General features: G+C 44.0%; 1 protein-coding gene across 2 annotated transcripts in view; it reads left to right on the forward strand.

Annotated features, from left to right (window-relative positions):
- LOC310762565 (glypican-5-like) overlaps nucleotides 1-24,382 on the forward strand; it is a 389,042-nt gene that overhangs the window by 322,719 nt on the left and 41,941 nt on the right. The window lies entirely within an intron of this gene.

Genomic DNA, 24,382 nt, shown 5'->3' on the forward strand with positions numbered 1-24,382 from the left:
CACACTTCTCTGAAGTCTCTCAGCCCCACTCACCTCACAGAGTGTTTGCTGTGGGGGAGGAAGAGAAAGGAGAATGTTAGCCGCTTTGAGACTCCTGAAGGGGAGTGAAAGGCGGGATATCAAGTCCAAACTCCTCCTCCTCTTCTTCTTCTTCTTCTTCTTCTTCTTCTTCTTCTTCTTCTATCAAAAAGGCTCAAAGGAAAATCCATCATGCTTTCAGAAAACATTTAATAATCAAATTGCAACCTTTTTTCTGGCATTGCTGGGCTGTACCATAATATGATGGAGCTTTAGAGAAGACTTAAATTGAGTATTCTGCAACAGCCCTACTTTCTTTATTTGTAATTCGATATACAAAGATTCTACCCAGGGAAACGGTAAGTAAGGATCCAAAAGAAATAAGCCAGGCTTTCATGGACTTTCATCAAAAACCATGTGTCTCATCCTCTTTGTAAGCCAACAGTGACTGGGGACTTCATGAACGGTATCAAACCGCTGCACTTGGATGGTAAAGAAATACATGAATAATCCAGTCACAAAAGTGGAAGCTGAGCTTTCTCTAAGAGAGAGCTAGTAAGGGCAGCTCCCCTGGAAAGGACCAGAGCTGGTGTAAATTCTGTAGCCACTATAAGCAGCTGGACCCTTTGATCCTAGAAGACTTTACAAGCCAGATCCCCGCTGTAACAATTAATTCATAAAGCTGACAAGCGTAATAGACCTGCAGGGGTTAGGCTGGTGTCCTTCATTAATGCTCGCAGCAGGTGTGTGGGCAGGATTCTGGCAAAGACACTACAAGAAAAGCTTCAGAAAATGTTTGAGTCTGACCAGGTGGGCTTTGTCAGGGGAGACGTATTGCACCCCAGTGTTAACCAAGGGGGAAAAAACTTTAATATGCTTCTTCCTTGGTGAACACAGCCTCCATCTTCTATATCTGACTCAAAAATTAATTCAGAGGGTGGTTCTGTAGGGCTGTTCCACAGAAACTATTGCCGACTGAGGCCCAACTCCCTTCAAGAATTCGGAACCAGAGTGTATAAAACAGAAGTTTAATACTTAAAACAGCCCTAGGTAGGCCTCTATAGTCATATGTGTTTCCCTATAAACTAATATAGATATAATATAGATAAACACACACTCACACTCAAGCAAGTTTCTAGCAAACAAAGCTCTAACCCTTGGTGAGTTACTAGGGAAAGTATCTGATGGCCAGTTGTGTGTGGTGTGTAGGATTTCTTTAGGGCTTTCATTTAAAGCTTCATGTGTGACCTCTGATGAACAACCAGATAGAAAAGGCCATTATATTTGAGGTCCAGCTGTTTTTCAGCCCTCTTCACTCCAATGACTCATCGGGTTTTCTAATTACATTATTAGACTGTTAATTCATTATTCTCTGGGTTAGAAATATTTCCAGTATGGGCCCGCACAGACACTTGAATTCTAATTTGTTTGAAGTCTAATAAAGAAAGGCTAAGCTTTTTAGTCAATTATTCCACTGCCTCATGTGACTGGTTATAAGAATGCTAGACCCATGCTGATAATTCTATTTCCAGTCAAACAAGGGCAGTGAGAAGAGAAGAGCACATATGAAATGCTGATTAGAAGGGCAGCCGTGGTCATTTCTCTCTTTCATGGCTATGATCATTTACCAAACTCCTTACGTCACCTCCCTGTTGGTCCACATCAGTTTCTACGATCTTAAAGCTCTTCACTTCTCCATCTCCCATACTGCAATTCTCCACTGCTGTTCCTTTGTGCCTCCTTTGGTTTCCTCCACTCTGCAGAAGATCGTTGTCTGCTGTCAACTTTTATTTTTTTTTAACCTTTCCTACTCTGATCTTCATGGTCCTCCTTGTACCTAGAAGAGCCTTGTATTCTTTGTTCCTCCAGCCACTTCCTCCTTTTCTTTCATGGCTTTCCTTATATCTTTAATAATGTCTGCCTTGCGCCATCGTAGGCTCACCTTACGTCCTTTCCTACTGCAGAGTTAGCCGGCATGAAGGCTTCCAAATGTTGCTGAACTACAATTCCCATCATCCTTGGCTGTTGTCAGCGCCATTGTCAGGGACTGACTGGACCCTGAGGAGTGGAGGCTGGATACAGATGAGCGGGCACTGGGTGAAGCGGGGGTTGGAGACTGACTTGGAAGAAAGGATCAGTGAACTGGGGGCAGTGGCGGAGCTAGCTGCTCCTGCATCCGAAGCAGCAGGGTGGGGCGATCCGCCCACAGGGCAAGCGGGGCAATCCTTGTGGGGGGGTCCGATCGTGGCACGGTAGTGTGATCCTCCCAGGGGGTCCGATTGCAGCACGGTGACATGATCCCACCAGGGGAGCCGATTGCGACGCAACTGTGTGATCCGGCAGGGGGTGATCGTGGCACGGCAGCGCGATCCACCCAGGGGGGATTTTGTCACACCCCCTCTAGGATGGCACCCAGTGCAGCCCACCCCCACTGCACCCCCCTTCGTACGCCCCTGACTGGGGGAACCTATAACCCCTGGGAGATGAGAGGCAGAAGCAGAGCAGATTTGGGGAGGGTGTTTCCACTCCTGCACCTACCTCTCCTGCTCCACTGTCTCCCAGTAGGGGAGATATATAAGCCAAGGTTGAGGGCAGCGCCTCTCTGTTGCGACAACTGCCTCATCAGTTGATGGTGCTGATGGGAGTTGTAGTCCAATGACTGAAGAAGGGCACTACACCAAGAGGGTTAACCCCCACCAAACCAGCCCCAGTCCTCATTGCCAGTTGCTGAATATCCTTCCATTCCTGGCCATCTTGGGTCAACGCTTGATAGCTCTTCCCCCCTGTGATGAGCCATGCAGCAGCCAGACACCATTTGCCAATAGAAGGGCTTATATGTATGTACATACATATAACTATGTACATACATAGACTTCATCCATGATACATGGATTGTGTCCACCAGAAAATGAAGTAAATTTGCTTGGCATCTGCATAGATTTTGTGTCACATTCAAATTCCTATTATCATTGGCAGGAAGGATAGAGGGCCAAAAAATAAATGAGGAGCTACCACAACAAATAAGTTTCCCCATAATAATATTTTTATACTAGAAAAGGCTTAACCAGATGAATTCCTGCCTGCTTAAAGGGACAACAGACCTGGTCACCCCAAGCACCAACCCTAGATCATGAGTTGTAAACCAGTGTTGTCACTATAGAGCTTACATCAATTGATCCTGGGCTGACAATACTATAGTCAGTGCAAGACGTAATTTCAGATGGCATTGGCAGGTGGGCGGAGGGGCAGAGCAGTCAGAAGAGATTTAAGATTCACAGCAACTAAGGTTCAGTTATCCATGCTTGGATGAATTGTTTCTAAAGCAAGCAGTGCGTTCTAAGAACATTTGTTGTGATTATTTATTATTTATACCTCATAATAACTACAGCAATGGCATTCGCACAGGTCAAACAGCCACCCTTTTCTTTTTCTCTTTCTTTTATTTGAACATGAAGGATGTCAGCCTTTGAAATGAATATACCCATTTAAGTATTTATAGCCACAGCAACAACAACAACCCCCATCCCAAGAATCGCCTTATTTTTAGTCCCATGGATAGGAAAGCAATTAATCTCCTCCAACCACCACCCATGTTATTGCTGCAATAATCCCAACCTACAGTCCCAACCAACAATTTCCCCCTTAAAAAACAACCAAACACTACAAATAGTTGAATAACAATATTGGAGTGCACTACAGGTTTTCATGTCCTGCTCTGCCTCTCTCTGTCCCTCGGTCCCCACCCCTACAAATGTTAGTATAACAGCACTAGACTACTTAGATGTAACCTGCAGTTTCTCGTCCACAAGGCTGCCGCCCTGCAATACAATGTTAACGTTATATTAATTCTTAATGTGCACATACTCAGAAGAAAAATAGCATTATTATTTTTTGCATAAAATTATACCGGCACTGTAAAGAGCCTATCTTTGTAGCTACCTTTTGTTTTTGGGTGGGCAACCTACCACCCAGCCACAACTACACTAACACCCTCATTTTCTCAATTATCATTCAACAATCACTCCCCTGCTAGGGAAGACAAAAAAAAAGTAAAATGAAGCAGGAAGCTCTTTCAAAATGAATCTACAGAGAAAACTCAAGAGTGAAACCAGCTAGAAATGTCTCATTTGCCTAGACAAGGTACCTCCTGGGTCCTTTTGAAACCATTTGAGGGGTGGTCTTTCCTTGGGTTTGTATGACTCTTGACAGTTGTCATTCACAGGTGTGACGTCACTCAGTTGGCTAACAACTCTTACAGTCGCTTTGAATAGTGCCTGCACATTTTGTGTCCTAACTTTCATTCTAAAGGATCTAGAGTCTTGACAGAATAGAAAACTCATCGTCTGGACCCTTCTGGTTCTGAATCTAATACAGCAGCACCCTTTTAACTGTCTCCTGGCTTTCCATAGTCCTGCAACCCCTCTCATGCCTTCTTGAAATCCTGGTAAGTTAAAGGGACCCCTGACCATTAGGTCCAGTCATGGCTGACTCTGGGGTTGGGGTGCTCATCTCGCTTTATTGGCCGAGGAAGCCGGCATACAGCTTCCGGATCATTTGGCCAGCATGACTAAGCCGCTTCTGGCAAACCAGAGCAGCGCACGGAAATGCCGTTTACCTTCCCGCCAGAGCGGTACCTATTTATCTACTTGCACTTTGACGTGCTTTCGAACTGCTAGGTTGGCAGGAGCAGGGACCAAGCAACGGGAGCTCACTCCGTCACGAGGATTCGAACTGCTGACCTTCTGATCGGCAAGTCTTAGGCTCTGGGGTTTAACCCACAGTGCCACCCATGTCCCAAAATCCCTGGTAGTAACTAACAATTAGGGATTAGAGGATGCTCTCTTTTCTGTTTCACTGTTGTTTCATGAGTTGAATTTGCCACATGTTCAGCTCTGATGGCTTTCCAATTTAATCTGGAGAATTTCTACCACAATTTGCTACAATTATCACACACACTCACCTCTTTTAATGCCGTCAGCAAACCAAGTGCTACTTCTGTTACAGGTGCTCCTGAATCCACGCTCTCTAAAATAATTCCATTAGTTTGCTGATTACAATTGTAAAAATGAAATGAAATGTCATATAGGTAAATGATCCCTCACTGCAGAGGCTGAAAAACAATCCTAAAGAAAAATGATCTGGGTCTCAGATTAAATTATAATGAGACATGAGAGATTAATAAAGTGAATTTCTATCTTAGGCACCCCCAGACAAGAAAGGTGCACGCCTGATAGTCCCCAGGTCTGTGCCCTGTGGAACAGTGGGACTATGCCCCTCCAGCTTATGTACCCTTATCTGATGGGTGTGTGTGCACAACCTGAGGCCATCGCTGCTGCTTCCCTCTTCAAGCCCCTTCTGGTTGTAGGAGACAGTGGGGCAGGGGTGGTGAGGAATAGTCTGGCCCATCCCTCACCTGAACAACAACTTCCTCCAATGTGCTCTGTGCATCCATCTCTGTCTCTGATGGCTATGATCATAACCCTGGCCCCTTTCTCACAAAACCCCATAAATCACTGGCCTCCTCTTCTGGAACTATCCCCTGGTCTCCTGCCTCTGCCACACACTCATCCATAGCTGTCAACCTTCCCATTCCCCCCCCCCCCCGGGAAATTCCCTTATTCCAGTGTTTCCCGCTGCTATCCCAGATTGTTAGATATCCTGTAGACTGCCCCCGGGACAGGTGAGGCTGCTGGTCCCTTATTTTCGAGGCTGCTGATCACTTATTTTCAAATCTTAAAGTTGACAGCTATGTACTCATCAGAGCACTGCCAGTCCCTGGCAATCTTATGGGACTACTCTGAAGTTGTGTAGGACTATTTAGGGGAATTTTACTCTCTGGTAAGGGTTTGAAGGCAGCAACCGAAGGTGCAGCTTTCTATATGCGGTTGTCTGTATTTCATGTTGAATGGTTTGCATGATAGCTACCTAAAATCCTTTGGTTTATCTATCTGTATTTGCATTGTGATATGTCCACCAGCATTCATATAGGTGGCATGCTTTTAACAGATTTCAAAGATTTCCATGAAAATCTATCCAGAGCAAAAGGCGAATATATTCTAGGATACCATGTGCTTTATTTTCAATTTTTGTCTCTGTTTATTGCGCACTACTTGAACAACTCGATAGTTTGAGACTTATGGTTCTTCCCAGCAGCTGATTCATTCTGCCAGAGAGGAGATTTCCTAGGAATAAAAGAACTGCCCAGTCACTGAATTTCAAGATAGATATAGCTCTTCTATGCAGTCATTTCAGATAGTTATGCTTCCTAGTTATTGATCCATCTTCATTCCTATTAAATACCTACTAGTCTCCAGTTAGCCAATGTCAGCAATGGTGATTTGCAAGTATAACATAACAAAAGATGGTGTGCGGAAAAATTAGATTTGTCTATAAAATTTTAATTAAGCAATGGAATGCATGGCAAGTACTGTGGTTTCAGCTGTGCCAAATCCTTATCTGAAAATTCTGGTAGCATGACAAAATTCATTACACTTCATGAATCTGCCAGATATTAAATTGGTACACACTCATATGCTTACCATCAGGTCTTATTATTTGATTTGCTGCATTATCATGCTGGTTTTTTATTTTTGTGTGCGATACTTTCAGTATCCTTGCAACATTTTTGAACCAAACATCTTTATTTTTGAAATATTTAGTGACAAGTAAAAAATGCAAGGGACGCGGGTGGCGCTGTGGGTAAAAGCCTCAGCGCCTAGGACTTGCCGATCAAAAGGTCGGTGGTTCAAATCCCCGCGGCGGGGTGCGCTCCTGTCGCTCGGTCCCAGCGCCTGCCAACCTAGCAGTTCGAAAGCACCCCCGGGTGCAAGTAGATAAATAGGGACCACTTACTAGTGGGAAGGTAAACGGCGTTTCCATGTGCAGTGCTGGCTCGCCAGATGCAGCTTGTCACGCTGGCCACGTGACCCGGAAGTGTCTGCGGACAGCGCTGGCTCCCGGCCTCTAGAGTGAGATGAGCGCACAACCCTAGAGTCTGTCAAGACTGGCCCGTACAGGCAGGGGTACCTTTACCTTTACCTTTTAAAAAATGCAAGACCTGGCTAACCCATAGTCTTCCAGATGTTGTTGGACTGCAACTCCAATCATTCCCAACCAGCATGGCCGGGAATGGTCAGGGGTAATTTGGTCTGGATTACATCATAGAATCATAGAATCATAGAGTTGGAAGAGACCACAAGGGCCATCGAGTCCAACCCCCTGCCAAGCAGGAAACATCATCTGGAGAGTCATAGGTTAGCCACCCCAGAACTCAATACATTTTTTCCCCCTTAGCATGTATGCTAGGAAAGCTGTCTTGCTTTACTGTATGATTTTGTTTGGGTTAATTGGCATAAAGAAGGCAAATGCTGCAAATTGTGAATTGCCCCTAATCAGTGATGTTTTGATTGTTAACTGTTATTCATGAGTCACATTTGAGCATGAATAATATTAGCAGGCAGGTATCTCTAACACACTGGGAAGCAAAAATACATCAATATGTGTCTCATAAATGCCAGCGTGTAATGATAGGAACTGTTACAATTTACTGAATCATTAAGGCTTCTATTTAGCAAATTGGTTACTATCAGAGATAATGCTTAATGCAAAAGAGTACAGTGAGTCAGTGAGCATTCTCAAGTTGCTCTTTTAGGGCCACAGTCCGAGTGACTATTAATACCTTAGAATGTCCTTTTTATTGTGTCTTTATAATTATTGGTTTTCTGTAAATATAAAATTGTGCCTTAGCCTTCCAAAGAATGAAATATCATGCTGGATTCTTCATCATATTTTTCACATCAGATAGTGGTGGCAGAGGTGGCATGTGTTACATAGGGAGATTTAAAGTTGAATTCTGGTTGAGAAGTGAACATAAATGAAAAGGGATAAAAACCCAGGGGAAGAACTTGCTCCTATTGCAAAGAATGGATGTAGATCATAACAACTGACAGAGTCGTAGCAAGAAGTACCTTTTCTGGTAGATTTTCTCTATTGTTAATATTTGTTTTGCTCCCTGAACTAATCCTGTTCCGAATCCCACCTGTATATTTTATTGAAATTTTTGCCCCTTGAAAGAAGCAGACGTTTTTTCCTGTCTCTTTCTTGGAAAATGGATAATCTTGCTGAAATTCAAGGTCGCTCACTTACATTAATGTGACAAGATCACTAAAGGGTGCTGGGGGGGGGGTTGCTTTTAACTCTTCTTTTTTTAATTAAAAAAATCATAATATTTTCTAGCGATCTACAACTCCCCCAACCATTTCATTTCTTGGAATACGCTACATCATGATTTTACATCATTACTTTGTATATTAGATTACATGATTATTACCTCCCAGGCGTATTCCAGGAAACAACCTTCCCAGGGAAAGCTGCAGAGGACCAGAGAGCAGTGTGAATATTATTATTTTTGAAGTTCAAGGCAAGAACACACACAGCCCTCAGCCACCTTGTAACACAAATTATTAAAGTTAGTGATTGACCTTAAAATTTCACCAGAAAATCTTGTTTATCTTCTCCACTTCTTAGGGCGATTGCTTTTGCACCTCTTCCCTGGAAATAGCAAAGAAACACACAAACAAACCCTGCAGCTGAAATTGCTGGAACAGCCGTACCCAAAACATATGTCAAGTTCTGACATATTTTCATATCTGTTACAGTCATCCATAACAAAGCTTGCCATGAATTAAGGAAACCACTGTGTTGCTTTGCCAAATGGGTTTATTAAATGGCAGCAGGATTTCAAGTTGTTTAGCGACTTAAGTCATCTCCACTGTTGTTCACCTTCCCAGTGGAGGTCAAAGGACTTGTGAACATTATTGCACTCTTTCTGACCCCACCAAACCACAAACATCTTTATCCCCCTTGCTGGCAGTGTTCCTCTGTCCCTGAAGTACAGAGACATTAGTCCGAAACCTTGTTCTACTCCACTGTAATTCCAATGCCTTCTGTATTTCCCATGCCCTTTTGCTGCTTCCACCTGGAAAGTCCCCAGCAATTCTATTATCTTACAGTCAAATCCAGGAAAAATAATTGCTAACGTTAAAAATGCTGCTGTTCCTCCTTATCTTAAGTCGCTTCTTCATCATTTCAAATATTGCAGTATGGCATGCATATTCCGTATCTGGTATTGCTTCCTTTCTAACAAAATACATTTGGCATCAAAGGCAAAGTGAAGGGGAATCACAGTAGCATGAAACAGCAACAAACACACCTAGCTGAGCTCTGACTTGTATCACTGGAGGAAAAACCTGATCTTCTGCTTAGCAAGTGAGATATTTCATTTGAAATTTGATATTTGTATGATGGCTTTCTAAGAGAAAATCAGACTCAAGGCATCTTACCAAAAATAAATAAATAAATCACACATTAAAACAAGTGCAGTAAATATGCTAGCAGTAAAAACAGTATAATTTTAAAAAGTTAGCAACCGAGGCTCAAATATCAAAAACAGCTCTTACTTTTTTAAAAAAAAAGTGTGCCAGAAATTGCAGCTAATAAAAGATTACTGATCAGTACCTCACTTACATCATTTCCCAAGATAATAATCTCCATGTCAAATGTCAGTTCATACTGTGAAATATATATATTTATATAGTGGATTATATTAATGTAAAATATGTATATACGGGTTCAATGCTTCCATATATAATTTTGAACTAAGAACATGACTGGAACCTTCCCCTATCAATACATACCTCTTTATGGAAAAAAGTCCTAGGCTAAACACTTTAATAGTTCCACCACTACCTTATCTTGATTCGTTGTGCAATGTGCCCTTGTTGTTGTTGTTGTTTAGTCGTTTAGTCGTGTCCGACTCTTTGTGACCCCATGGACCAGAGCACGCCAGGCACTTCTGTCTTCCACTGCCTCCCGCAGTTTCGTCAGACTCATGTTTGTAGCTTCGAAGACACTATCCAACCATCTCGTCCTCTGTCGTCCCCTTCTCCTTGTGCCCTCCATCTTTCCCAACATCAGGGTCTTTTCCATGGAGTCTTCTCTTCTCATGAGGTGGCCAAAGTACTGGAGCCTCAGCTTCACGATCTGTCCTTCCAGTGAGCACTTGTGATATATTTTGTTTATTCACAAAGTGGTTTAATAACATGTTTCTCAAAATATCTTCTTTTATTCAGTCTCAGAACTAAATGATTAGCTTCGCATGATTAAGTTTACAACTGTATCATGTTTTATTTGGTGATTTTTAATACATTTTCCTTCTGTCTTATTTGATCATTATTTACACTGATTCTGTTGTGTCTTGATGCAAATGGTTTCCTTTGCCCTTGATGATCTGTTGTCACCAGCACTATTTTTTACTGTATTGGGGGAAACTTCCAGTGTGCTAGAAATCTGTCCTGTGTCTGTCTTACACCTCCAACCATTTGGACTACTTAAGTTATTAAAAGAGTTAGATATCAATTATAAAGCACAATTCTCTCTGCTGCTAAAGGTGAGGTGGCTGACTCGCATTTCACCATTACAGTAAGAAATTGACTTGTGTTTGTAATGTGTAGTGGTAGCTTCAGTTGCATTGAGGCCATGTGTACACAGGGAACTCCATCACTCTACCACGCACAAGGTATTGGTGAAGCTGGAACTAACCATAGGATAGGATACCATACCATATCAACATGGTGTGCCTTGATAATACGTCTGTTAAGGGTGTGGCCTTAACAGCTGTAATTCCCCTACATTTTGAAACCTGAGTGAACATGGAAAGCTTTACTATATCCAAAGCATGGTGATGACAGCGGTGTTAATTTAGTATTTATGTAATGTGATGCCTCTCTAGGAAGCTTTCTTACTGTCCTTTGACAGTGACTGCATCTTTGGCACCACAATGTCTTCTGATCTCTGCACCGTCACAGAAAACTCAGTAGTGGTGAGAGGGGTGGAATATGGGAGCTGTATACAGAAATGCTCATGCAGCGTGTCTGCCTTGTAGTTCTGTTTATAAAACAAGTATTGCATTAGTGGTGTTTTGCTTGCAAAAAATAACGTTGTGGTTATTTTAAGTCTGATTTTGAAAGCTATTATTACCGTGCGAAGAGGGCTTTGTCCTCCTTTCCTTCCTACATACTTGGAATCACTGCCCTATTCTTTCAAGAACTGAAGTGTGTGTGTGTGTAGTACAAAATGTCTGTAGCTGCTCAATCTGTTTATTTCACATGCAAGGAGGGAATATCACACATTGTGACTAAGTGGCATTTAAGACGTCAGGAAGAGTTAGCTTCTGCGTTTCTTAACAGGCAGCTCTGGTGATGAGGAGTCACCCTGGCATTTTCCTTCTTGTTTCTTTTGCACAAAGGCCCACCTGCCACAAAATGTGGAATTGGGATTTAATTTAAATGATCCGTTTTTAACACGGCCTTAAAAAAAACACACACACACCACAAAATGCTGTGGAAAAGCCTTTGTCACTTTTGCAGTGCTGCACTGGGGTGGGGTGGAATCTGTGCTGCTGGCATCAGGAGAAGGTTATTATTGGCAGCTCCTGCCCATTCAAAGACGACATGCAGCCTATGTTCTCATGAGAACTATAATCAGGCTTCTCCTCACCCCCTGAAGGCGCCAATCAATACCTGCGTATCTCTTCTCGGTTGCCTGCTGCACAGGGTATTGGCATCTCCTCTCATAGAGCACGCTCATTAAGCAGATGTGTCTGTCTCCTTGATCAGACTTCCTGTCACGCTGCGTTCTGTGACCTGGCTAATCCCTTGTATTCAGTATTTCCTGAGAGGGGAATAGGCCTGTGGTAGCAGTCAGTATCAGGCCTGCAGTGCTTGTGCGCTTGAAAGTATATTCACTCGGGTGATCATGGCGAACAACAGAACTGTAGTAATGTCATCGCTACCATAGACATCCTTCAAGCACGGAGCGTACTCACGGAGAAGGAGGCAGCTCACCCCACCCAGCAGATATCCTTCCTTTGATACGGACATTTGCATGGAAAGATCTGACATCTGAGCAGCTGCTCAAACATAGGCTTTCTGTTTGCAGACATCCAATGCATCATGCCCAATTCAAAGTGCTGCTTTTAAGCTATAAAGCCTTAAACGGCTCAGGACCGCGATACCTCAAGGACCGCCTCTTTTCATATGAACCTTCCCAGACCCTGAGATCATCTTCTGAGGCCCTCCTTTGTGTGCCTCCTCCTCGAGAGGTCCGGAGGGTGGCAACCTGAGAACGGGCCTTCTCTGCAGTGACTCCCCATCTGTGGAATGCTCTCCCCAGGGAAGTTCACCTTCATTATACACCTTTAGTCACCAGGAAAAAGCTTCCTTTTTAACCAGACATTTGGTTGATCTGATTGACACCCTTTTAAGTTTTTTGAGGGGGCTATTGGATTGTTGTTTTTATTTTTATTATGTATTTTGTGGTTTTATATCTTGATTTTATCCTGTGAACCGCCTTGGACCCCAGGGTAAAGGGCGGTATATAAATTCAGTAAGTAAGATAAAATAAATCATAGATGTCCAGGGGTGGGGCTAACGTCATGTACAAGGTTGGAGGCAGAAGCAAACAGCCTTGCTGTCTCTTTCTCCACAAGTAGGTTTCGGTGGATGCAGAAAAGCTGAACGGAGCTTTGGTGATGGTAGGAATACTACAGTTCAGTCATTAGCCATGATTGCCTGGACAAATCTGCATGAGAGCCCAAAAGCACAGCTGAACAGATCGTGGAGGCTTATTTTGCACACAGGAAATGCTCTATACAAGGGGTGAGTGAGGTCTGGTTCCCACTGGGCCATTCTGTGGCAAATGGGATTGCAGGCAGTGTGCACAGGCTGCAGTTCTGCCACCGTTTGAATGTCAAAAGAAAGCAGGGAAATTAGCACTTGGCTAACTCATCACAAATAATGATAAGCACACACACACCCCAACTGGAAATTAGTAGCATGTGCCATCCTAGTTGAACATTACTGCAAACCTTGGGAGCTGTGAAAATGTATTTGGGCCAGTGCTAGACAAAAGTCTACCTAAAGACTTTCTGAACATTGGAGTGTCAGTCAGACGTCAAAAACAGATGTTGACCTATTATGATAATGTAGGCTCCATGTTTGGTGTGAATATTACCGTATTTTTCGCCCCATAGGGCGCACCACCCCATAGGACGCACCTAGGTTTTTGGAGGGGAAATAAAGAAAAAAAAATATTTCCCCCCCCCCAGGCGCGGGGCTGGCGTGGGGGAAGCCCGAGCTTCCCCCGACCCCAGCCCCCAGAACAGCCTGCTATCCACAAGCCTAGGGAGCCCGGCGCAAAGTTGCGCCGGTCTCCCCAGGCTTGCGGAGAGGTGCGCGAAGCCCGGGCGCGCTCTTCAGTGCGTCCCAGGCTTCGGAATGCAGGCAGCTCTGCGCAACCGTCGGGAGCCCAGCGCGACTTCGCGCCGGGCTCCGGATGGCTGCGCGGAGCTGGCCGAAGCCCGGGGCTGCAGGCAGCTCCACCCAGCCTTCGGGAGCCCAGCACAACTTTGCGCCGGGCTTTGGAGGGCTGCGCGGAGCTGGGCGAAGCCCAGGGCTGCAGGCACCTCCGCGAAACCGTCGGGAGCCCAGCGCGACTTCGCGCCGGGCTCCGGATGGCTCCGCGGAGCTGGGCGAAGCCCGGGGCTGGAGGCACCTCCGCACAGCCGTCGGGAGCCCAGCGCGACTTCGCACCGACCCCTCTCGCTCTCCAGGCTTCAGTGAAAGCCTGCATTCGCCCCATAGGACGCACACACATTTCCCCTTCATTTTTGGAGGGGGAAAAATGTGTCCTATAGGGCGAAAAATATGGTAGCTTTAAAGGTTGTATTCAGTGAGGTCACTCAGCTGGCACCTGGCAATAAGCCTTCAAGCATCAGAATGAGGAGAGAAGCCATTTTCAGTTATTCCTCCTCTCACTTGCAGCCCCACCCCACCCGTTTCCCCTAAACCTACTCTGAGAGCCAGAGTGGTGTAGTGGTTAAGAGTGGTAGACTCGTAATCTGGGGAACCGGGTTCGCGTCTCTGCTCCTCCACATGCAGCTGCTGGGTGACCTTGGGCCAGTCACACTTCTTTGAAGTCTCTCAGCCCCACTCGTCTCACAGGGTGTTTGTTGTGGGGGAGGAAGGGAAAGGAGAATGTTAGCCGCTTTGAGACTCCTTCGGGTAGTGATAAAGCGGGATATCAAATCCAAACTCTTCTTTTTCTTCTTCTTCTTCTGAAGGGTTTCCCAATGCTCTGGAGCAAATTTATGAGTATGGGAGGCTTAGGGTGGAAGAAGGAAGAATCATGGGCAATTACTTCCTTGCCATCAGCAGAGTGGTACCATTGGAGACAACCCATCAATGTCTTTCAACCAGGGCTCCATGGAACCCTTGGGTTTTGTGAACTCCCCCCTCCCCCAGGATTCCATGAAGTTTTGTAATAATGAAATAGATTTCTTACTACCAATATTCTTCGTGGTTTTTACTTTGTATATGTTCGAGGGGTGGCATTTTATAATTGTTAAATAAACAACAGGGGGCAACAGTAAGAGGAGGTTGAGGTTTTGCAGGATGTCACAACAGGATACAGTCGTTCCTCAACCCTGGAAAGAGTTGAATATCACTGGTCTAGACAATCCAGATACTGTAGCCACAGATTGGCCACCAAGGTAGTTTGCCTCTAGAAATACAAAGACTTTGCAGCCCCTTTTCAAGAAAAGAAATCTGGGCTTACTGGATGTGCAAGGGTGGAGCAGGGTTGTGGGGTTGCTTTTCTTCTAGGGAAAAAAAGGTGCCGGTACTGCGTACCCTTGAGTATGCGCAGAAAAAAAGCACTGGGTTGTGGTAGCAAGCACATTGACCTAGTCTACATGTATTCAGCAGACTGTGACAACAGGCCCCATGCTTTGTGCACATGACTCTGCAGGGTTTTCTATCACCTAGACAAGCCTATACACGACAGCTTTTGCCTATGTGAGAGGTCAGTCACATCAGTCAGAAGTTGAACCAGTGGGAATGGAATTGGAATTAGAGATGCAGTTAAATGTTATATCCTTCCCATCAGCCATTGTAAGCCTACATATTGCGTCTTGTAAATCAGCCTTAATGCCACTTCCCAAGCATTTTAGTTCTAGCGCAGACTTGACTGGGACATAGGCTAGTACTGCACATGCTGCCTTCTCTAATAGCACTGTGTGCTACTATGTTTTGCCAGTCTCTCTGCCCATGCATGTGTCTATCACGCTCATGCTTTGTGCGTTTCCCATAGGCTTTGGGTCGGCCACTGTGGGAGCAGAAGGCTGCACTAGATAGGCATTTGGTAGGATGTGGCAGGACTTCTCACACATTCATCTCATGTGCTGCATCTCATTTTCCTTTCCAACCTAGAGAACTCCTTAGGGAAATGATTCATAATACAACCGAGTGTTACTAGAAATCACCTAACAAGGTAATTACAAATAGGAGCAGTAACATCACTACATGCTCTCTTCCTAATAGATCATTAGCATGTCCAGAGCAGAGCCCCATAGTGAGTGTGGGTAGGAAGCTGTCTTTCGTGACCAGTTGTTTCTTGTTAAATTCCCTGGATTGGGAAAGTGCTCAGTAATTTTGTTCTTCATAATTCTGTGTAATAGTTTAAACCAGTGGTTCCCAGTTAACTAAGTACTGCGGACCCCCTGTTTTCAAAAGCCAAGCCATGGACCTCCTAATTTGCAAAATTTTGCTATCTCTATGGTAGCTTTTGTTATGTGAATGGGGCCATGGGTCCCCAGGGTGGATTACACAGAGCCCCTGGGGTCCGCAGACCACCGGTTGAGAACCACTGGTCTAAACACTAGGAATAAAATGAGGTGGGGGCTCTTCCATATTCCTAAAACTATTATGTGTACCCTAAGTTACGAAAACAATTTTGGCCAAATCTTTCCCTCTTGTCTCCCCAGCCTGAGACTCTGAAAGAGCTTGTCACATTGGACCTTCCCATAACCACAGTAACTCATGAGCTCAAAAACATTGTGGGTAATTAATTGGAAGGAAGCAGTACCTGAAAACAGCAGGTGGCTCGCTGCCTACACGTATTTCTAATATTAGTTTAACACCAGTGTGTTTGTAAACGGTAAACAAATTCTGGTTAGATAAAAAACAGAGCAAACACCAACTGCTCACATACTCGGAGCCATCAGATAATATTTATTTGTTATTTCGGATATATTCATTAGTGAAAGGTATCATTTCACTACACAAAGGAATCGAGCCCGTCTACTGCAACTTCAGCCTCTGAGCATGGAGGGATCCCCCAAAGGACACAACAGAGTTCTGTTTTCCCGTTCTTGGTGTATATTCACAGATATAACCCCAGATCATTCCTGGGAATGGGAGGTCTGTGCAGGCCACCTATACCTCATGCCTGTTTAGCTTGCCACTTCTAGCTTGGCCACAGAAAATGGAAGACACACCTTTAATGCCTGATTTCCTGAGTGGGCTTGCCAGGACAGGAGGGGGTAGGCTGGGCTCTACTTCACTGGATCAAACCCAAATTAAATAGCACAGCTACCAAATGGTTACATCTGGAGCTCTTTTGGAAATACAATTGATTGACTTAAGTGGGGCTAGCCTGTTTGTTTATGGTAGGGCAACACTGTATTTGCATATTCCTGTATTTTTGGCTTCCACTGCTTACAGACTTAAAGTAAATGTAATTTTCTAATAAATATTAATATGCATTTTAAAGAATATCTTTCTTCCCAATGTGAAGCTCATCTTCTTTTCATCACAGTGTGCTTATGATCTGAGCCAGCTCTGGTTGTTTTAATAATCATTTTTTACGATTCCTCAAGGCATACTGAACAGCAGAGATATGTCACTAGAGTCCTATATTAATACGCTTCCATAGTAATGATTAATTTAACGTCATGGAGATTATAAGAATTAAAAACACATAATCAATCATAAGAGGTTTATTGCACTGGTTGATGTATACAATCTATTAACCGGTCTTTTTGTTTTAATTGGATATTATTTGCTAATGTTTCTTGAAGGCATTCTTATTAATGGGTACAGTCAAAACCTCAGGAAGTCAAGTTGGAAAGCTCATGATAAAATTTAGCATAAATGTTTCCTACATTTTACTAGCCCCTAAAAACCCACAACACAACACATAAAAGATTAGCTTGTTTGTTCAAAAATGGTGCTAGAATTGGCTTTTAGTCTGGGTTATACCAGAAAAAGCAGAATATTGATGTACAATTGAGACTGTGCATTCTAGAAATTTAGGAATTGTCTTCAGTCTTATATTCATGGTAGCTGACTGGAAAACATTCCTGTTGGACTCCAGGGTTTCCATCAGGTCTGCAGTTGACATTTCAAACAGGAATGGTGCTAATTGACAATAAAAGTGTTTGCTTCCTCCTGGTGAGGAAGGCTGAAGCTTGGGTGAGAGCTGCTGTTTTAGCAATGAGGTAGATTAAACCGGGAGCTTATATAGGTGCTGGAGACTCCAGTGGCGTAGCGTGGGGGGTGCAGGGGGGGCCAGCCACACCGGGCGCAACATCTGGGGGTTAGGGTTAGGGGGCGCAAATCCACGGGTTAGGGGGCGCAAATCCATGGGCTAGAGGGCGCAAATTACTTGCCTTGCCCCGGGTGCTGACAACCCACACTACGCCACTGGGAGACTCCGCCCCTTCCTTCTCTAATTCAAGCAAATGTCTCCATATCCTTCCCTCAGCAGCCCCATGGACAGCTGACTGAGCATTTCAAGACTGGCTCTGAAGCTCCAGCCTGGGCCGCTATCTCCTCTGCTCCTGTGAAACTGGATGAGATGTGTGGGGCTTAGAGCCCACCAGGAACCCAAGCAGCTGTTGTGGTGACGTTCAGCTCTGCAGCGGGGGGTGTCCAGATTCAGTGGCTCTTAGGATCATTGATAGTGTTGAGAGCTGCTGGAGAGTCCGGATTACCTTGCTGCTCACCTGAGATGGTCTGGGCAGGACTGAACCCTAACAAAAACTATGTGAAATCATAACCTTTGAGTGGGGGTCTGCATACCAGTGGTCACTCACAATAGGCTTATCTGCTAAACCTTAGGAATGTAGCAAAAGCAATGATTTCATATTTGTTTGTTGTGTTGTGTTTGGAGGATGAGGACAGGGGAATGATCACATAACGTGGGTGAGTGTGCTTTTAAGTGGTAATTTTTTTAGTGAAAGAATTAAAATCCTGAAAGGTACTGAAATGATTTCTAATACAAACAGGATCAGCAATAGCTTTTAAAGGATTGCTAAAGGACCAAAATGTGATTTAAACTGTAATAGATATTGATTTCTATATTAGTGTTTCTGCTCCTTGTATTGCATATCTGCTGCCATTTGCTAAAACAAGAATCACATTTTTCATGGTATTGACTGTAAAGTGAGCTGAATTGCAGTAGTCCTCTACTCTGCTTTAGATCTTGAAAATAATTTTATGCAAACAATAATGGTTAAGGTTCATAAGGCTGCATTCCCTGGGCTTTCAAATGATATACCAAGTATTCAAGAAATGTAGACAAAAAGCCTGCGAGGAGCCTAATGAGCTATATCTTTGTGGGTATGAATTTCCCAGAAACAATATTAGCAAGTATTCCTTAACAATAATGCAAGTTACGAAAGCAGTCATCACAGGATGACAATAGGAATGGCAGTGAGATTCAGATTTAATGTAAACCTACCCAATTTACGGGACACGGGTGGCGTTGTGGGTTAAACCACAGAGCCTAGACTTGCCGATCAGAAGGTCAACGGTTTGAATCCGCCACGGGCTGAGCTCCCGTTGCTCGGTCCCTGCTCCTGCCAACCTAGCAGTTCGAAAGCACGTCAAAGTGCAAGTAGATAAATAGGTACCGCTTCAGCAGGAAGGTAAACAGCATTTCCGTGCGCTGCTCTGGTTTGCCAGAAGCGGCTTAGTCATGCTGGGCACATGACCTGGAAGCTGTACGCCGGCTCCCTCAGCCAATAAAGCGAGATGAGCGCCGCAACCCCAGAGTTGGTCACGACTGGACGTAATGGTCAGGGGTCCCTTTACCTTTACCTTACCCAATTTACACTTCCCAAAACAGTATGCCAACAAAAAACAACAGCTATTCTTTGAAATCTGCACTTCTCTAAATTTTGTGATGCAGAAATCTTAACAAAAAAAATGTGTATCTTACGGGAAAGTGTACATAAAAATGTATATATAAGTGAAAATTACATGCAGAAATGCATTATATTAGGGAAGACTGTTTGCAAAAATGTGTATAGGAGCTCAAAACGGGGTGGGACCCAGCTTCAGGCATGCTTGCAGAAAACTGACTATCTAGACTTCTTTCAATCTGGTTTCAAAGCAGGCTTGGCTGCCCTGGTTGATTACTTTTGTTGGGAGTAATATAAGTGATTCCATTGAATTAAACAGAGGGGCCTGCTCACATTGTAGTTTTGGGTGTGCTTTGGAATACTGTACTTGTGTTCTGAGAAGGAATGCATCACATTATAGGTAGGTATCCCCATACGTTTTGTGATGGCTTTTAAAATGGGGGGATATGGGGGGGAAACATGATATGAAAAATAGGGGGAGATGGAATGGGGCTTGTGAGCTTCATAAAGAGCTCCCCTACATGTTCCTCCTTAATCCCAACCCTGGTGGTGATGAATCTGAATCACAAGCAGTTCTACAAACAATCTTCAGCATTCTCTGAATGAAGAGAGGCTCAACAGTAGTGATGTGCAAGTCTTTTGCTTAAATTAATGCTCTGCTGCTATCTCAGCCACCATTGTTCACTTGATTCCAGCTGACCTTCACCCTACCCAATCTCCATCTCCTCCTTACCATTACAATTGTAAAATTAGCCCGTTATATATTCTGATAAACAAATGGATAGGTCATATAAACCACAGTCTCTTGTCCTTTAGTCATGGACTCAGCCATTAAACCCAGATGCACTCTGCTTTTCTGCGGCTGTGCGTATTGAAGATGTCTATGTTTCCAAAGAGCTTTATTGAAGCTCAACGTCCCCCCAAATGGCCTTGCGTTTTCATGTCAGAAGCTGTTATTTTTGAGCATGCCTGTGGGGTTAAAGGGGAGGGAATTAGAAGTTTGAGACAGTGTTTGTTTAAATTCCTGATGAATTATACAAAGTCTGCATGTTTATCAGAAGACTTGTCATTTTGGTAAGACAGAATGATGGGAACAAACACATTTAGTGAAGAATCCCACGTCAAAAGGAATGCAATTAATCTTCACTAAACCATTCTCTCATGTGTTTTTACCAGAATGAGACAAACACGCTGTATAGGCCTTTAACAATTCTAGAGACAAGGACAGTGCTAGGAATCCAAGATAACTTTTCCTTATCAGAAGGCTTTTCAAGTAACTAGATTATTTTGCGCCATGCCGTGCAGTTAAATGTCAAAGGATACATTTAGACAAAAGGTAACTGATACAGAAACGATTATTGGGGTCTTCAGCAGAACCTTTTGAAATGAGGCTGCATTTCTACTTTAATTTAGGTCACATAAATAGTTCTGCCTTCCCCTGCATACTTGTCTGCTTAAGCTATGTGTGTAGCCTTCTAAAAACCAAAGCAATAGCAAAGGCAATCTGTTGAGTCATGTACTGTGTATGTTGTCCAGCTTATCGGTAAATTTCAAAACAAATGATACAGTCCAATAATTTGTTCTTCCAAGTTTATAATGCTGGTGAAGTTTACAAAGAGATAACTTCCCCTGCTACTGCTTTCATGTTCAGACAGTAAAAACAGGGGAAATGTTTATTTGCATTATTCAATTTAAAATATCAAAACAGGGGACTGCTTAGTAGTCCTCAAAACTGACTTGAGAACCCAGGAGAATATGCACACTGTAATCCGAAGTTGGGACGCGGGTGGCCTAAACCACTGAGCCTAGGGCTTGCCAATCAGAAGGTCGGCGGTTTGAATCCCCGCAACGGGGTGAGCTCCTGTTGCTTGGTCCCAGCTCCTGCCAACCTAGTAGTTCGAAAGCACATCAAAGTACAAGTAGATAAATAGGTACTGCTCCGGTGGGAAGGTAAACGGCATTTCTGTTCGCTGCTCTAGTTTTAGTCATGCTGGCTACATGACCCGGAAAAACTGTCTGTGGACAAACGCTGGCTCCCTCGGCCAGTAAAGCGAGGTGAGCGCCACAACCCCAGAGTCGTCTGCGACTGGACTTAACTGTCAGGGGTCCTTTTCCTTTTCCTTTTTAATCTGAAGTTAGAACTGCCTGCTGTCAAAAGGTGTCTGTGGATGATGAGCAAAGAATGCAAGCTTAACTTGAAGTGAAAAATGGGGAAATGTTCTTTAGTACCTTATTAAGAGGCAATAATGCTGCATAAGTGTTATCCTCCATGCAATCATTTGGAGGAAGAGAACGGTACTGTACTTGCTGACGCCACCCCTGCCATCACACTGCTGGTTCCGCAGCTATCCATGCATTGGGAGAAGGGCTGCAAGAAGGATCCTGCTCTATATTCATTACAAGGTTCTAAACATTAGAATCTAAATCATGGGGGAAGCTTATATGTGTAGAGAAGTCTCCCTTCTTTTCTCAGCATATGGATGCCAGGGTGTGTAGAGGACCCGGTCACAAAGATGATAATGGCCAAATATGGCTAATTTAAATGAGTGGGTAGACAAGAGCAAGAATCTCTGCATTCTTCCCCAAAGTGGTTTAACCATTTTTAGTTTCCATCAACCCTGTAAGTTTATTTCCAAAAGTCATCTCCACTGCTTTATGTTTACTTCTTCTTTGAAATGTTATGCAACAGTCAGATACATGAGACTTCTGGTTTATTGAGATATCTCTGTTTCTGGTACAATAATTACTATTCGACAGATAAGATATTTAAGCTGGCAGGTCTCATGTGTACTAAATATAGGAACAACACATTCTTAAACAAAGTAAGAATGCAGAAACAGTAGTCATGTATAATCTGCTTTCATTTCCAAATTCCCATTTGTGCCTAATGCAGCACACAGAACAATCTAGTGGGCAGTCTACTCTTCAACAGCAACACACTCAGATCATGATTACCATTCATTTAGCTCAGCAGATTACAAATGAAAAGTACAAATTATGGCATGCCATCTCTCTCTTCCTATTTGAAAAGACCTCATTCTCTCTTGACTGAAAAGGGAGGGCAATCATGAGAAGGTTAGCTTTTTGACACTCTTTACCATCTCTAATATATACCTTGAGGGTTTGGAGGAGCAGGTGTTTTACAAACACAGCTGTATTTTTGGTAGGGTATGTTCTATTTTGGGACGCGGGTGGCGCTGTGGTCTAAACCACTGAGCCTCTTGGGCTTCCCAATCGAAAGGTCGGTGGTTTGAATCCCCGCATTGGGGTGACCTCCCGTTGCTCGGTCCCAGCTCCTGCCAACCTAGCAGTTCAAAAGCACGTCAAAGTGCAAGTAGATAAATAGGTACCGCTCTGGCAGGAAGGTAAACGGTGTTTCCGTGCGCTGCTCGGGTTCGCCAGAAGCGGCTTAGTCATGCTGGCCACATGACCTGGAAAGCTGTCTGCGGACAAACGCCGGCTGCCTCAGCCTGTAAAGCGAGATGAGTGCCACAACCTCAGAGTCGTCTGCGACTGGACTTAACTGTCAGGGATCCTTTAACCTTTTTTATGTTCTATTTAGGGGTTAATATCAGGGCTGGTCAACTGAGGCAAGGGGAAATGACTGCTTCAGGTGGCAGGATGCATAGGGGCAGCATTTCTGACCTCCAAGGAATGCATTACCTACTGCTGCTGCCATGGTGGCAGCAACAGCTGTGGCACACTCCTTGGAAGCCTGATGTGCCACCTCCTCAGCAGCCCTCGCCCAATGCCACATCCACAACAGCTTCTCGGTGAATAGGAGGCTCTGCTGGTCTCCTCCCACCCCAGGGAGGACATGGTTTTGCACCCACCCAGCATGATTCAGAGTGGGCTGCTTTCCCTCCTGCAACAGGCTTTGCTTCCCACTTTAACCACCAGGTAAGGTTGATTGGATCCCCTCCTTGTTCCCATAGTAGATCTTCACACACCCCTTCTTCCCTGTTTGGGGGGGGGAGCCATTTTGTGGTTTTGTGCCACTTATATGTGTTCCAGTGCACAGGCGAGCAATCACTTTGGGTTAGCAGTGCAGCCAGGAACTAACGCAACCGAACAGTGGCAGCCTCTGTGATAAGAAGAGCTCCAAACTGGGCCTAATAAATCAAGAAAATTGCTGCTGCCATACATCAATTCCCAGGTTGTATATTACATGACTCACACAAGTGGGCCCCTTGCATGAGCTTCACGAAAGAGAAAATAAGGAGGGGAATATAAGATGTGAATGGGCTGGTAGGGCCAGTTCACGGGATCAGAAACTGCCTGGCTTTCCTTTTGGGTAGAGTTTCCTGATTCAAGTATCTTTGCAACAACTCAAAGTTGATGGGGATTGCCATCAAATAGCGTGCACCCGCCACATCTTGCGATTGATTAAGTGGGGCAGGGCCAATGTATTGCTCTGATTTTCCTTGTTTTCCTTGACAACAAGAAACTTGTTGTTTGGGCAGCCAGGACCTCCATACACACTGTCCAGGCATGTGCCCCGAGGAGGTCACTTTGGTGCTGCCAATGCAATGGTTTGACTTAACCCCTGGAGGTGCACTCCATTGTTTCTCATGACATTAAGCCAACATGCTTAAGGAGATGCAGGCCTGGACTATTCAAGGAGTAGCCTTGTTATGGTGTGTTTTTGTGCATGGTGGGTGCATTCCCTGTGTATTTTGCTCCTTTCCTTTCCCCCCAGATACATATATATATATATATATATATATATATATATATATATATATAGTATACCAGAAAAGCAAAGGAGCCGACTGAGCTATTTTAATAAAATCAAACTCTCATTGCTGCAATAAATAATGAATGTCACAGTGGGGCTCATCAGCTACAGCTGTAGCTCTGTTTGCCGTTTCATTTTCTCTATTGATGTAGTATTGATGCTAATGCTATTTCCCGTTTACGGATCATGCCTGCACTGTTTTGGTAATCGGCAATTAGCAAAGTGTACCTCGTGTTCTCTGACTGCAACACGAATCACGTCCCTTTAATCTCCAGGGTGTAGCGACGGAATTATTGCTACTTCTAATGTGAATCATTGTTCCGTTTAAAATGAAAAGGAGCTACAGAGGGAACAATTGGTGTCGGGGCAAAACACTGATAAGTTCATTCCAAATGAATACTACTCATCCAACCTGGTTTGCTCTAGAGAGAAACTGTAGATAAAGGGCAAAATATAATCCCTGTTATCAAATGGTAATTATATTCACAAGTACCTGCCTGTTCTCGTTGTCAGCAATTACAGGACAATGCATAATATAGTAGAAGCAATATCACAGTCTCTAAAGGCACGAGAAATTCAACCTC

Source organism: Podarcis filfolensis (assembly GCF_964270895.1).
Source record: "Podarcis filfolensis genome assembly, chromosome: 5".
Classification (NCBI taxonomy): domain Eukaryota; kingdom Metazoa; phylum Chordata; class Lepidosauria; order Squamata; family Lacertidae; genus Podarcis; species Podarcis filfolensis.